Consider the following 14,621-nt stretch of genomic DNA (forward strand, 5'->3'; position numbering starts at 1 on the left):
CACAATTTTAACATGACCTGCCAGCTCTTATACTCAATACCCCATCCGATGAAGGCAAACATACCATATGCCGCCTTGACCATTCTATCCACCTGTGCAACAACCTTCAGAGTAAAGTAGACCTGAACTCCCAGATCTCTCTGCTCATCAACTTTTCCCAAGGCTCTTCCGTTTACTGTATAATTTGCTTTAGAATTAGACTTTCCAAAATGCATCACCTCACATTTGTTTGGATTGAAAATAATCTGCCACTTCTCCGCCCAACTCTCCAGTCTATCTATACTCTCCTGTATTCTTTGACAGTACCCTATGCTTTCTGCTACTCCACCAATCTTTGTATCATCTGCAAATTTACAGTGCCTTCTTCCCGATCATTTATATCACAAACAACATTGGCCCCAGCACTGTCCTTGTGGAACACCAGGGATTTTGATTCTGAAAGTTTATGAAGGCTGTTATTCTATCACATGGCAATTTTTCAACTGTAAGGATTGTGAAATTTTAGATTCTTCAACATTTAACCACCCTCGCATATACGGACTATTAGGGTTGAGCCTTGGTTACTACTTAGAAAATAGTTTGTACAGCATGCAGAGGAAACATTATTGTAACAATGAAGGTGATAGATCGAGATGTATTGCATCCCTTATTTGTCTCTGGGCTGCTCATCAACTTAGAAAGGGAGTTGGACTTCTGCTTATGACTTGCCTTTCCACAAAGACCATCCAGGTATAATTTGCATGAATTGGGCCTGTTACACTGATCTGGGTGGATCCAGGAAGACAAACTCATTTAAATTATATGTTTCATGTTCTCACATATGGAATAGTTGTTTGAATGAGGTACATTTCAACAGCTGTGAAGGCAGATGAAGGTATTGAAACTTTCCAGTTGAAGTAGTTTGCAATGCCATTGAGTAAAATTTGCGATCCATAAAGTTGATGCTATTACCAAAAGAGAAAATGCTGGAAAATCTTTGACAAAGCTCTGACAAAGGGTCAGTTAGACTTGAAACGTCAGCTCTTTTCTCTCCTTACAGATGCTGCCAGACTTGCTGAGATTTTCCAGCATTTTCTCTTTTGGTTTCAGATTTCAGCATCCGCAGTAATTTGCTTTTATTAACTTGATGCTATTGTTGACTTGTGTTAAAAATGACACGTCCTCTATCCAGGCACAATAGAACCCCATAGTGATAGAACAGTGTGTTGGAGACAGGACTGTAAACCCGGAGGTTTTTAGTTGCAAATATTGACCATTGGTGCCTGCAGTCATAAGAGCAGCTGTTTGAGTTTGCAGGAGAGACCATAAGCAGTGGGAGCAGAAGTAGGCAATTTTGCCCATTTGAGTCTGCTCCATTCAGTAGATTTGTGGTTGTACTGATAATCTTCAACTCTACTCTCTTGTCCTTCCTCATATCTCTTGATTCCCTTACTGATTAAAAATCTTCTATCTCAGCTTTAAATATTCTTAATGATCCAGTCTTGATAGCTGTTTGATAAAGAATTCTATAAATTCACTACTCTCAGAGAGAAAAATATCATCTTAATCTCTCTTTCAAATGGGTAACCTCTTACACTGAGATTATGCCCCCGGTCCTAATCTGACCGACCAAATGGAACAGTCTTTCTAGACCTACCTTGTCAAGCCCCTTAAGAATCTTATTTGTTTCAGTAAAGTTTCCACTCATTCTTCGTAACTCCAATGAGTACAGGTCCAACCTATTCTTCTTGTATTAAAAACCCTCCTTCATGAGATCATGGTGGCACAGTGGTTAGCACTGCTGCCTCACAGTGGCAGAGACCAGGGTTCAATTCCCACCTCAGGCGACTGTCTGTGTGGAGTTTGCACATTCTCCGTGTCTGCATGGGTTTCCTCCCACAGTCCAAAAATGTGCAGGTGAAGGGGTAACTGTAGGGGAATGGGTCTGAGTGGGTTGCTCTTTGGAGGGTTGGTGTGGACTTTTTGGGCCGAAGGGTCTGTTTCCATACTGTAAGTAATCTAATCAACCAGCTGAACCTTCTCTGATCTGACTCTAGTGTCTCCAAGTATATCTCCCCTCAGATAAGGGGAACAAAACTGTTTACTGCATTATAGATGTGGTCTGACGAGGTCTTTGTGTGGATTCAGCAAGACTTCATATTTTTATGGAAAAGGCTGGAGAAACTCGTTAGCCAGAGAGTGATGAATCTGTGAAATTCATTGTCACTGAAGCCTGAGGAGTCCAGGTCATTGAGTATATTTAAAACAGAGCTAGATAAGTTCTTCATTGCCAAGGAAATCCAAAGATTATGGGGAGAAAGCAGGGAAAATGGTGTTGAAAAATCTATCAGCCACGATTGAATGGTGGAGCAGACTTGATAGGCTGATTGGCCTAATTTCTGCTCCTATGTCTTATGGGCTTAAGTCTGTCAGCGTCTGTGGAGAAAAACACCTCCGAGCATGACCTGATGATATTTGTTGTCCAAACCTTTGTGTTTGTTTCAGATATCCAGCATCAAAGTGTACTTCACTTTTAGTCCCTACTTTTGGATTCAATTTCCTTTGAAATAACTTCCCTATTATCCACTAATTTGGATGCTAGTTTTTTTAGGATTCATGGTTGAGGACTCCTAAATTGCTCTGTGCTGCACCTTTCTGCAGCTTTTCACCTTTGAAATAATGTTCAGCTCCTCTATTTCTCCTTCCAAACTGCATAATTTTACTTTTCCACAATTTATATTCCATCTGCAAAGTTTTGCCTACTTGTTTAACCTGTTTAAATCCCTCTGTGTCAACTTCACCAGTTGCATTCCCACCTTGATTTGATTTGATTGTGATTTTATTGTTGTGTGCATTTTACAGTACAAATTATAGTGAAAAGCTTTCATTTGTTGTCACAAAATGGTGCTGCTTTGTATAATTTAAGAATAAGGAGAAAAAGATATATAGATTAAGAGAGTTCATCAGTCCTGAGCTAACTCATCACTGTCAACAACATCTGTACTGCCATTCCTCCACAACCACTTTGCTGCCATCTACACTGGATCCAACCAACACTGAAGTTGCTGATCTTCCAACGCCATCTTTTGTTGCTGGGCCTACCTTGCCAATGCCGCCTCTGCTCTTGTAGCAGTTGCTGACTCCATGTCCAATGCTTGTGCCAGAAAAGTAAATCGGTGCTCACTTGAGGTCCACGCTGGGCCACACTCCTCCTCAGTAGGCCCCCTTCAGGTCTGTATGCTGCGTTCTCTGTACTGCTGATGACATCTAAGCTCAGGATAAGGTAAGTTAGTTAGAAAAAAGAGGGGCGAAGAAAGAAAAGTGGTTGGACCAACAGGCTGCAGCATAGGATCCTTACTCCGCTCTGCCGTCTTGGACTTGAAGAACCAATTTTTATGTTATCTACAAGCATGGCTACAGTACATGTACTTCCCTCATCCAAATAATTATTATGTAGTAAATAATTATGGCCCCAGCACTAATCCCTGCGGCACTCCATTAGTTAAAAGTTATATCCTGAAAATGCATCCTTTATATTCCCAACTCTGTCTTCTATTGTTTAGCCAATCCTCTGTCCATGCTAATATACTACCCCCAACACCCAGCCTCTTATGCTATGAAGTAACCCTGCATGCCTTTTAGAAATCCAAATATAGACCTCTCCTGGTTCATCTTTACCTATGCTTATTACCACCTCAAAGGATTTGTCACTTTTCATTTCCCCTCATGAAACCATGTGGACTCTGATTGTATTATGCATTTGAGGTGGCATGGTGGCTCAGTGGTTAGCACTGCTGCCTCACAGCACCAGGGTCACAGGTTCAATTCTAGCCTCAGGTGACTGTGTGGAGTTGCACATTCTCCCCATGTCTGTGTGGGTTTTTTCCTGGTGCTCCGGTTTCCTCCCACAGTCCAAAGATGTGCAGGTCAGGTGAATTGGCCATGCTAAATTGCCCATAGTGCTACATGCATTAGTCAGAGGGAAATGGGTTTGTGTGGGTTACTCTTCGGAAGGTCGGTGTGGACTGGTTGGGCTGAAGGGCCTGTTTCCACACTGTAGGGAATCTAATCTAAATGCTGTGCTGTTACATCCTTCATAATGATAGATGTTAAGCTAACTGATCTATGATAACTTTTTTGTTGTCTCCTTTTTGAATAATGGTATTTATTAGCAGTTCTCCAATCCCCTGGAGGTTTTCTCGAATCTAATTTTTGCAAGGTTAATACCAGTGCCACAACTATTTCCTTTAGTATCCTAGGATGCAACCCATCAGGACCTATTTGTCTTTAACTCCATTTGGTTCCTAGTACTTTTTTCTTATGATAGTATTAAGTTTATTTCCTTCCTACCTTTTGCCCCTTTACTTAGAAGAGTAGATTATTATCTTTGAGTTTCCCTCACCTTACACAGTTACACTGTAGAAGCAAAAGTAGAAGCAAAGCACTTAATATCTGAGACATCAGCTAAGTTCCATTCTTGTTGGTTTCATAAATGTGCTAATGGTATTGGTCAGCACTTCCATAACCAGAAAAGATGGGGGTCCAAGCATTGCACAAAGTTCTGTGTCAGATTGGTGCTGGACTTCTCTGCTCATTTCTATGCTGTGCAGCCTTTTTGGTTCCACAAGCTAAAAGAATTGAATATTGAAGAGCTTCTTTGTCCTTTCAACTCGTACCTGTTCAAATTCCAATGAACTGTTATCTCTACTTTTGCTTCTACAGTGTAACTGTGTAAGGTGAGGGAAACTCAAAGCTCTTCTAAGTAAAGGGGCAAAAGGTAGGGGCAAATAGGTCCTGATGGGTTGCATCCTAGGATACTAAAGGAAGTAGTTGTGGCACTGGTATTAACCTTGCAAAAATTAGATTCGAGAAAACCTCCAGGGGATTGGAGAACTGCTAATAAATACCATTATTCAAAAAGGAGACAACAAAAAAGTTATCATAGATCAGTTAGCTTAACATCTATCATTATCTCTATCTTTGCCCCCTGCCATGATTGGAGATGATTCATGGCTAGAGTTTTAGCACAAGCAAATCTTGGCTCTGTGCTATCCTCTAAGTTACATGCAGACTCTGTATCTGAGCTGATAGTTCTAGTCTGAAGTTAAATAGCAATGATCAGTTTTCATTATTGTCTCTTGTTCTTCCACCTGTTCTGTCACTGTCTTGATAAGTCGTAGTTCTTGGGTATCTAAAAGCAGAAAGGCACTAGAATATAGTTGTCATAAGGAGCAAGGGGCACACAAGAACTGCATGTGGTTAAGGATATAAAGCAGTTTGTAAGTCAGAAGAGACTGCAACAAGTGAGGAGAAGGATTAGTATTGAGAGCTTTATTGGATCCAGCATATCCACCAATACCTATATGAATGAAGGCGAGCACCATCAAGTCATGTTATTATGCTTATCTTCTGCAGTTAGGTCCTGCTGCCTATGGTTGAGCACCATTTTGCCCTGTAATGGAGAGGCAGTATGTCAGTCAATGTGTGGACTGCATTTGAGTCATGTGGCTGTTATGACTGAATAGTTAGCAGCGTGTGCAATATGTGGGAGATGGTATAAGGCTTGTAGCTTTGCTCAGTTTGAATGTGAGATTTTAAGATTCCCGTTTCAGCAAAAGCTTTGATCTAGAATTGAAATGAAAACATAACTACAGTATTGAATTAATTTTAAATGTGAAATTGAGATTACAACTTTGTTCAACTGTTTGTTAGCAACACCTATTACTGTTGTATTGGAAATTATCAAAGTGTAACATATTGCTTTGAAAATAGCTGGTTAACTCATGAAAAATGTTGTGTTCAGCATTTTTGAGCAAAGTGATATGCATATTTGATGGAGACAGTGTTTTGTAGAACATTTGGCACTGAAATGATTATTTAGGATAGACAAGAGATATATATCCACAGGGGGACAGGGAGAAACATTCTGGTTGATTCCAGTTAATTAATATGAAAATTCAAATGTTTAAAATCTTACCCCAGGAAATCAAAAATTCTGTTTTTTTCATGTTGAGCCTTTCCAGTTATAGCAATATTGTAATACTAACATATTTGAAGGATTGTTGCAACTGTAATTCTTTTAACTTAGAGGACCTGTATTGTTTACATTTCCCACCACTGCAGCCCAATTATTAAACCCAATTTCCTGTTATTTCATCATTTTCTGCAGTACTCTTGCTTTCTTGGTGATAGCTGTTAGGTTTCTTGCATATGTTTTGGTGGAGTCTGATGCCTTGGAGATCCTTTTTGGAAATTGTCAGAGCTGAGTAAAAATTAAAAGTGTGGTTATCTGTATGGTTGCTGCTGGCCTAAATTGTTTAGGAAACAAGTTGAACACCCTGTCATGCCTAATTTGTTATGTCACAACCCAGTTTTGAAAGTGCACTGTTACTTGAGTTTCACTGCTCCCAGAGTTGTTATAAAAGTTAAAGATCCAATCAGATGACTCAAAATCCCAACTTACCTGCCTAACAAACTCTGGTTACTGGAATACACTAGCCAGGTTACTATACATAACAAGACTCTGGTGTTTATTTCAAATAAATCAGTTTTTACCAAAGTTATCAACTTATAAATCTTTAATCTACCCTTGTTAAACTTCTACACAAAATAAAAATAAGAAGTAGAATTTATAAATGGGGGCAAAATAATTAGGAGAACACAGATGAAGAGCAATAGTTCACATGATTCATGAACTGTCCTTTTCCTTTTTATAAGTCTTTATAATCTCTGATCTTCATTCCAAGTCTCACTATTTCTTTACTAAAGACTAGGGCACTTAGCACACTAAGTGTTCAGTCTCACAGTAATTGGGTAATGGCAGCAACTTATGGCAAATGGAGAGAGATAAATAATCCATCTTCCAATTTTTTTTGTAATTTCTCCATGAGGAGAGAAAAATGCTATCCTTTTAAACTCTGGATATTCCTGCTGCTATATGTTTCATATACTGGCTCTGGATAGGTGGGCAGTCTGTTAGAGTTGTTGTCATGCTGAGCACTCCTGACCCATGCAATTAGTGCTGATTTGAGTGGAACTGCCCCCCTCATACGGTCATGAGTCAAGCATCCTCTCCCATTGCTTGAACAAGATAACAATAGAAGTACAACTCAGTGAGCACCAGTAACTCATTTTAAAATTGCAACATCTGCTTCCACAGTTTCCTTGACTGTGTTTTTATTTCCTATTTTGGTTCACAATTCAAAAATAAATAAAAACAAAAACTTGTGGTTTTTACAGCCAGAATTGGTTGGATAAGCTGAGCACCCAGTCTTGGAACATTCACCATAAGCTTGTCTGAGTGAAGTCTAGGCAGTGAAGTCTATTTTGAATCTGAAGATTGTGCCAAAATTAATTTCTAATTTCTATCACTCCAAGTCCGATATATCCGTTCGAAGATGGATATTCAAAACTCAACACTTTTCTAGAAGAAATGAGTAACACTATGGTGCAGTAGCACTTTGCTTTTATGTTCCACACATGTGATGCAGCTATGTAATGTATTAATCTTTTTCTGGTTCCTTGCATGATCTAGCGATGGAGAAGTGACCTTTTAGGTATCTGAATCCCAAATTTATTAAAGGACTTTTAAAAAAAATTGAAGTTGTAATTGTGGTAGACATGTGCGGTAAGTATGAATGTGCGGTTTACTGAAAACCACTGAGATAAGATACATTTTTTTTAGTGAATGCAAGATTAAATTTAATGAAGGTGTTTATTCTGGAAGAGGATTAAAATGGGCCCCAAACTGACTTGGTTAAACAATGTAAGAAGACATTCATAAATTTGCAGAATGACTGTCAATGGCAAATGAATTTCAATATTCATAAATAAGTGGTAGTTTATGTGGTAGGAGGTCCCATACTCCTTAGAAGATAAAAGTCTGAGTTAGAATAGAGGAGCAAAGAGAAGGGACTTGTATGGGTGATTGTCAGAAAAGTTAAAAGGAGTGGTGCAGTTTAACAAGGCTATAAAAATGCAAACAAATGCACTTTTAGAGGAATAAAATTGAAAATCTAAGATGTAATATATCAATTTATAAAGAACATTGTTTATACCACACTTAGAGACGAGAGCTGGGTGCATTATTCTATTACAAGAAAAGGATGTAGAAGCACTGGAGAAGATGCAAAATCAATATATAAAAATTGTGGCAGAATTCAGACATTAGAAGCTGTCCTGCTAGTTATAACCAAAAATGGATAGTCTTACAATGAACAATGCTGAAAGCAAAATTCACGTTTAGAAGGAATGTAGATAACAGTTTAAACAAATTGAAAAGAGAATGAGAAAGGGTAGAGGAATGTGACTAAGCAGAAAACTGATAAGGGGAGCATAGCTACAATGAATTGAAAGATCTGTATTGTAAAATTCCATTGTTTTATGTGACTGAAAAATAGCATTACTTCAAGAATATTTATCTAAATTTATTTTTCTTAACACATGTCAGTTTTCATGGGATTTTGTCTCATGTTTCTTTATATAGACCAATTTTTGAAAGAGAGCCTATGCATTAACCTAATTCTGAGCGTTGGATCAGATTAGTTGTGAATGCTAAAAGTACTTGTGGCACAATTGATTTCTTATCTGACTGAAGGAAAGCACATCAGTCAGCAGAACATATTATGTGGGGGACAAAAGACTTCAGGTTTAATGACCACATTTTCAAGGCAAGTACGATATCAGACTAGTTTTAATGGCTGCAGTGGGTGTATCAGTTGTAGATTCAGAATTTCAGCTTCATGTAAAAGGTTTATAGGGGCATTTTGTGATGTGCGAAGTAGTTATCAGGTGGGTTTTGGAAAGTTCATAATCTATTTATGGGATGAGTAATCAATCCACTTGCACTGACATTTGGCATGTATATCTACACAAGTCAATAACTCGTATAACTTAATAGTGGCAGTATAACAGTATTATGTAAAGCAGCTTTTCCATGTCACATCTTGCAGTGAACAGCATCATTTCTCAATGGATAAATTCTGCAGTATGGTGTTTTCTTACAGGATAACTGTAAAAGAGAATGTCTGACCTAAATTCTATATGTTCGAACCATATCTGCTTAACCCCAGCTATCCAAGTATCAATTTGGTCTTTATGAATTTGTTTCTATTTCAGAACTTTGAGTTGTTTGGGACCAAATGAAAAGAATTACAAAGTTGATGAAAGGTGTGTACTGATTTTGCACTAAAATTTGGCAGTGTTAACCGCACCTTCACTCTGTTATATCCATAAAGATTATTGTGGCAATTCAAAGGATAGTCATTCTTAGATGGTTAAAAATCACATAACACCAGGTTATTTGCTATAAATTCTGTGTTACAATCGAGCCCTCTACAATCACCTGATGAAGGAGCGTCGCTCCGAAAGCTGGTGTGCTTCCAGTTAAACCTGTTGGACTATAACCTGGTGTTATGTGATTTTTAACTTTGTACACCCCAGTCCAACACCGGCATCTCCAAATCAAGGTTATAGTCCAACAGGTTTAATTGGAAGCACTACCTTTCTGTTGTGTTGTGGACACAACCACCTGGTGAAGGAGCGGCACTCCGAAAGCTAGTACTTCCAATGAAACCTGTTGGACTATAACTTGGTGTTGTGCTTTTTAACTTTGTACACCTCAGTCCAACACCGGCATCTCCAAATCATTCTTAGATGGAATAGAATGTGCTGGAAATATGCAGTTTAGGCATTCTTGTGTTATTATCATGATTGTTTGTTTCCAGCTGGCTTAATGTAATTGGTAAATCAGTGGTACAATGAAATCACAATTACCCACCATAATCTGGGGGAGGCTTTGGGAGTTTCCCTTCCTGAATGACAATTAGTTCTTAAATTGTATAACTTCTGCTGGCAACGTTATTTGGTACTGAAGTGGCTGATCAAGAGTGGTTCAACTCTTGAACTTGCTTACTTATGACTCCAACTAAAGGTTGAATACTGAACCAAACTATCCAAAATTGTCATCAACAGCAATTGCAACTCCCAAACAGGAGAACTAAATATAGGATTTAGCTATCTAAACATGCAGCTAATTAACAGCGTAAACACACATTAAAGTTTACAGCTTTGCTGAGATCAGTGTTTCCTGTCACATCAACTTGTGTAGCTTCGAAGTGGATTTTGGGGAAGCCATATGCTGGTTGCTTGATTTGTCAGTGACAGATTTGGCAACTTGTGTTGTAGGCAGGTGCATGTGGCTGCTGTGAACCAAAGAATCAGCTGATGACCAGCTGCACTGTGCCAGCTAATCCTGTTGTTAGTGGGATCACAACCCAAACAAGAACAACAATGATTGGAACCCATAACTCATAGATATACAGTTATACAAGGGCACACTTCTAGTCAATCAAGAACAACAATTATTTGAATTTGGATTATAAATGTTTCACTTCATTACAATTGTTTACAATATTAAATACATGAAGCAAAAAATAATTTGTTAGAAGATTTTTTTAAAAAGACTTGCATTTATGTTGTGTCTTTCATGACGACAGAACATCCCAAAGAAAATATTTTGAAATTTAGTAACTGCCATAGTGTAGGAAATGGGGCAGTTAATTTGCATAAATAAACTCCCACAAATAGTAATGTGATAATCAGTTAATGTGTGTTGATTGAGGGGTATAACTCTGCTGTTCTTCGCAAATGTGTCATGAGATCTTTTACATCCAGCTTAGGTAGACAGGGCCTTGGTTTAACATCTTATCCCTGGGTACAGTGATTGTGACATTTCAGTGCCCCCGGTCAGTACAGTGCTGGAGTGTCAGATTCAAGTCTGTGGCTTGCTTGGTTAGAAGAATATGTTCAATTGTAAACAATACCTTTTGATGAGGAAGACATTCTGAAAGAACAATCATTGTAACATAATTTCAGAGAAACAATGCCTGTTGAGTTTCAGTCCAGTCTGATTTGCTAATATGGTTAAATATTATCTAGATATCTATTTTATAATATCTACTAACACATCATGTAACATGTAAGATCTGGAGCCTGATATTAGAATGAATTAAAATAACTATTTTTTTTTTAATTGGTGAATTATCACTGGAGATAGGTTGTGATGTGTAACTTCGATATGGAATGCAATTTTGTTGAAATGAGAATGAGTTAACTTGTAGAAATCACAGAAGCACCTAATTTCCTCACTTTTCATTAGATTCTGGGTTTTACTTTTTTATAATTCAAAATTGTTTTCCCTGAAGAATCCAATTATTTTGATGTAATATATCTTCTCATTGAATCCCACTTATTGTACTTTTTTCAATATTTTCTACAAATTCCCATTGTTATGTGATTTTCTTGGTGATACGGATTAAATACACATCTAAACATTTTGTAAAAAAAGATTTTTTTCTTGTATTTTAATTAAAACATGGAAGGGTGTCATGAGACCTAACAGCAGTAGAACATATCAAGTAGACTGTTTGATCTTAAATACCTCACTGCACAACTGTGGGGAATAAAATAGTTTAAAGGTACTGCATTTTGAGAAAACTGGCAACACACAACAAAATTTCACACAGAACCTTTGCACTGCTCTTTTGTCCTGATGCACATGATTGAAAAAGGCATGCTTGGTGGCAGTGTCTGTATTATGATGTAGCTTGTGAGCAAAATGAATGGAAAACAAGGCACATTGACTCAGCACCAGATCTGCCATATTCAGATGTGCCTTTGAGTGCTAAGGCCTTGTTTTGACTGGCCCCACATTGTACAATAGCAGGTGACAAAGAGCTGCATTCATATTTCAGAGCTGCAACTGAAGCTGACAGGTAGTAGGCTGTCAGTAGTATGGGATATGAGATGAAGCTGTTTTAAACATCTTGATCTGCACGTACTGAATGATGAATCAGAGGATGATCTTCTTTTGTGCAGTGACCATTTGGACTGTTATCTCCTGAACAGTTCCATGTTAAAGCATTTCAGTTAATTCTACTGACCTGCCCTTTCCCCGCAGCCCTGCAAAAACTTCTTTTCGGGTTCCTATCCAGTTTACTTTTGAAATTCACAACTGAATCTGCCTCTACAACACTGTCAGGCAGTGCATTCCAGGTCCTAATCAATCTGTGTATTTAAAAAAAAATATTTCCTCCCGAGTTGAGAATACTGTGCTAGGAAAGCACAGGTCAGGCAGCATCCAGATGCTGCCTGACCTGCTGTGCTTTTCCAGCACCACAATCTCAATTGTGATCTCCAACATCTGCAATTCTCACTTTCTCCTAATTGTTTCCTCCTGTCACTGGTGCTTTCGTGAATCACTAAATCTTGTCCCTTGCTTCTCGACGCTTCCTCAGTGGGAACAGTTTCTCTCTATCTATGCTTAACTTAGGCCCTTCGTGGTTTATTTGTAAAAAGTTATTCATTCATAGGATGTGGACATAGGATAGCTACACTATCATTTATTGTGCATCCCTAATTGGCCACAGGCAGTTTGAAAAACACTCTCTATCTACTACTCCTATCAATCAGCCAGTTTTGAATTTGTGCCTTTTATTTCATGGGATTCAACATTGCCAATAAATCTTTCACATGGAATTTTTATCAAGCCTCTCTTGGAAGTCCATGTACACTGCATTAACCATAATGCTTCCCTCTCTTACCTCACCAAAAAACACAATGAATTAATTAACATGACTTTGCCTGTTAAATATCCACAATAATTTTTCCTAATTAATCTATAGCTCTCCTCATTACCATTAATTTGATCCTGGACTGCTGCATCTGAAAGCGTTTCCATTATCGAGATTAAACTGATTGGCCAGTAGTTGCTGGATTTATCTTTGCAACTATTGTTGAATAAAGAGAGATATAAGCATTGAGTGTCTGAGCGAGGGATCTGATATCGACAAAGGTGAGAGATGCTGAAAGCCACCCCCTGCCCATTCCTCTGACCCTTCCTGCCCCCTATTCTCCTGTGAGTGCCACCCTGTGATAACCATCTCATTATTGCTTATATATAGCCCAGATTCATCACTGATGTGGGGCCTATGATCGATGCATTGCCAGCAACTGTCACTGCTGCCTCAGTGGTGCTAATGACAATGCTGGGATTTCTGCTGCTGAAGTCCTGAATCCTGGAGAAGATTCACGGTCGGCTAGTGACCACTTAATACTGTCGGGCACCCATCATGTATCAATGGCAAGACTTCATCGAGCAAAGCTTGATTGGAGCCTATTGTCACAAAGTCTTTCAATCATTACCCAGATTAAACCTGCATACTTGGAAAATGAAGTCCAGATTGTTGTGAAGCCTAGTTGTGGTCATTTTCCTTCTATTGCATTTTCTTTCACTGCAATAGGTGTTAACGTTCCACTTGACTAATTGCAAAATAAGCTTGTCTCGTCAATGAGCTTTTGTAACCCTGCACCCGCTCTCTAAAATTCAGTTCAGTTTGGACATTGAGGTCATACATTTTGGTGCTGGAAAATGAGTTAACCAAAATTTGAACTGGAGTGACCATTAATCTTCACTGCTTTCATGAGGTGACAAAATTGTGGAAGTGGTTTCACACTGGGGAGATATCACACCAATCTGGGGCTCTAAATTACAGAAAGAGAAGCTGCTTGGTTCAATTAATTAATCAATTAGGATAGGTTTGCCTCATTATTCTATATAGTCTTACTGACTGGGAATTTACAGCAGCGATTCGCATGTCAGTGACAGTGATTGATGAAGAAGAGATAGCACACAATTAGTCAATGTCTGTAGGAATGGACTAGGGCTTCAGTTTACCCATTCTGTTTTCCACAGGATTTGTGACCTACATCAACTGCTATAGAGGTAAGAGTCGTGAGGGTATTAATTACAGGCGCTCTGGTTATTCAGCTGACAAGTGATACTGTGAGATGGGTGAAGTTAGGGGTAGTACCAGGGCAGATGGGAAAAGGGTAATATGAGTGAAACTACATCTAATCCATGTATAAAAGCTAGATAAATATCTATGAGGATCTCTGTGCAACATATACCAGCTTCATAGTTTTATTTTATGATGCACATAACCTGTCTACATCTCAATAAGCACTGCCTTTTTAAAAAAAAGCTTTGAGCGTTTGAAGATATTTTAACTGCAACTTGGATTTTGCGGTAGTAATGGTGAAACTGTCAACTTTTTCTGTCATTACTACTCTGAAACTGGTGACAACTTCTAGAGTCTGCACATGCACAGTTAAACTCAGAAATCCAGGTGTTTCTGTCAGTAGCTCTAATCTTCTCCAGTGGATATATTGTTGAGATTTACCCAATAATAAACAATTAAAAATCAATGAACAGACAAGTATTTCCACTCTTCCAGTTGATCTCCTGGCTTTTTTAAAAAAAGAGAAAGCTGGACTTTGCTGAATGTAGTGTAACTTGGGGTTTAATGTTAAAAATCACACAAAACCAGGTTATAGTCCAAGAGGTTTATTTAGAAGCACAGCTTTTGGAGCGCTGCTCCTTCATCAGGTTTAATGGTATTCTAAATTCAAAGTTGCTGCTAAATTACCACATTGGCTTTGAAAGAGTGACTTCAGTTGTTAAATGTCAAATTTCTCCATTTCAATGAGAGAGTTCACAGTTTTCACTTTTTTTAAAAATAGTTTACGACGGTGTCTACTTTTTTTGTGTGTGCATGTTTTAACCATTTATTTAAGTGTCTGTA

At 38.3% G+C, this 14,621-nt stretch overlaps 1 protein-coding gene across 5 annotated transcripts in view; it reads left to right on the forward strand.

Annotated features, from left to right (window-relative positions):
• The window catches only part of LOC122552150 (pre-B-cell leukemia transcription factor 1-like), a 621,501-nt gene that overhangs the window by 143,651 nt on the left and 463,229 nt on the right, over positions 1-14,621 (forward strand). The window lies entirely within an intron of this gene.

Source organism: Chiloscyllium plagiosum, unplaced genomic scaffold, assembly GCF_037043375.1.
Source record: "Chiloscyllium plagiosum isolate Xiang-an unplaced genomic scaffold, Cpla_swu_hap1 HiC_scaffold_45, whole genome shotgun sequence".
Taxonomy (NCBI): Eukaryota; Metazoa; Chordata; class Chondrichthyes; order Orectolobiformes; family Hemiscylliidae; genus Chiloscyllium; species Chiloscyllium plagiosum.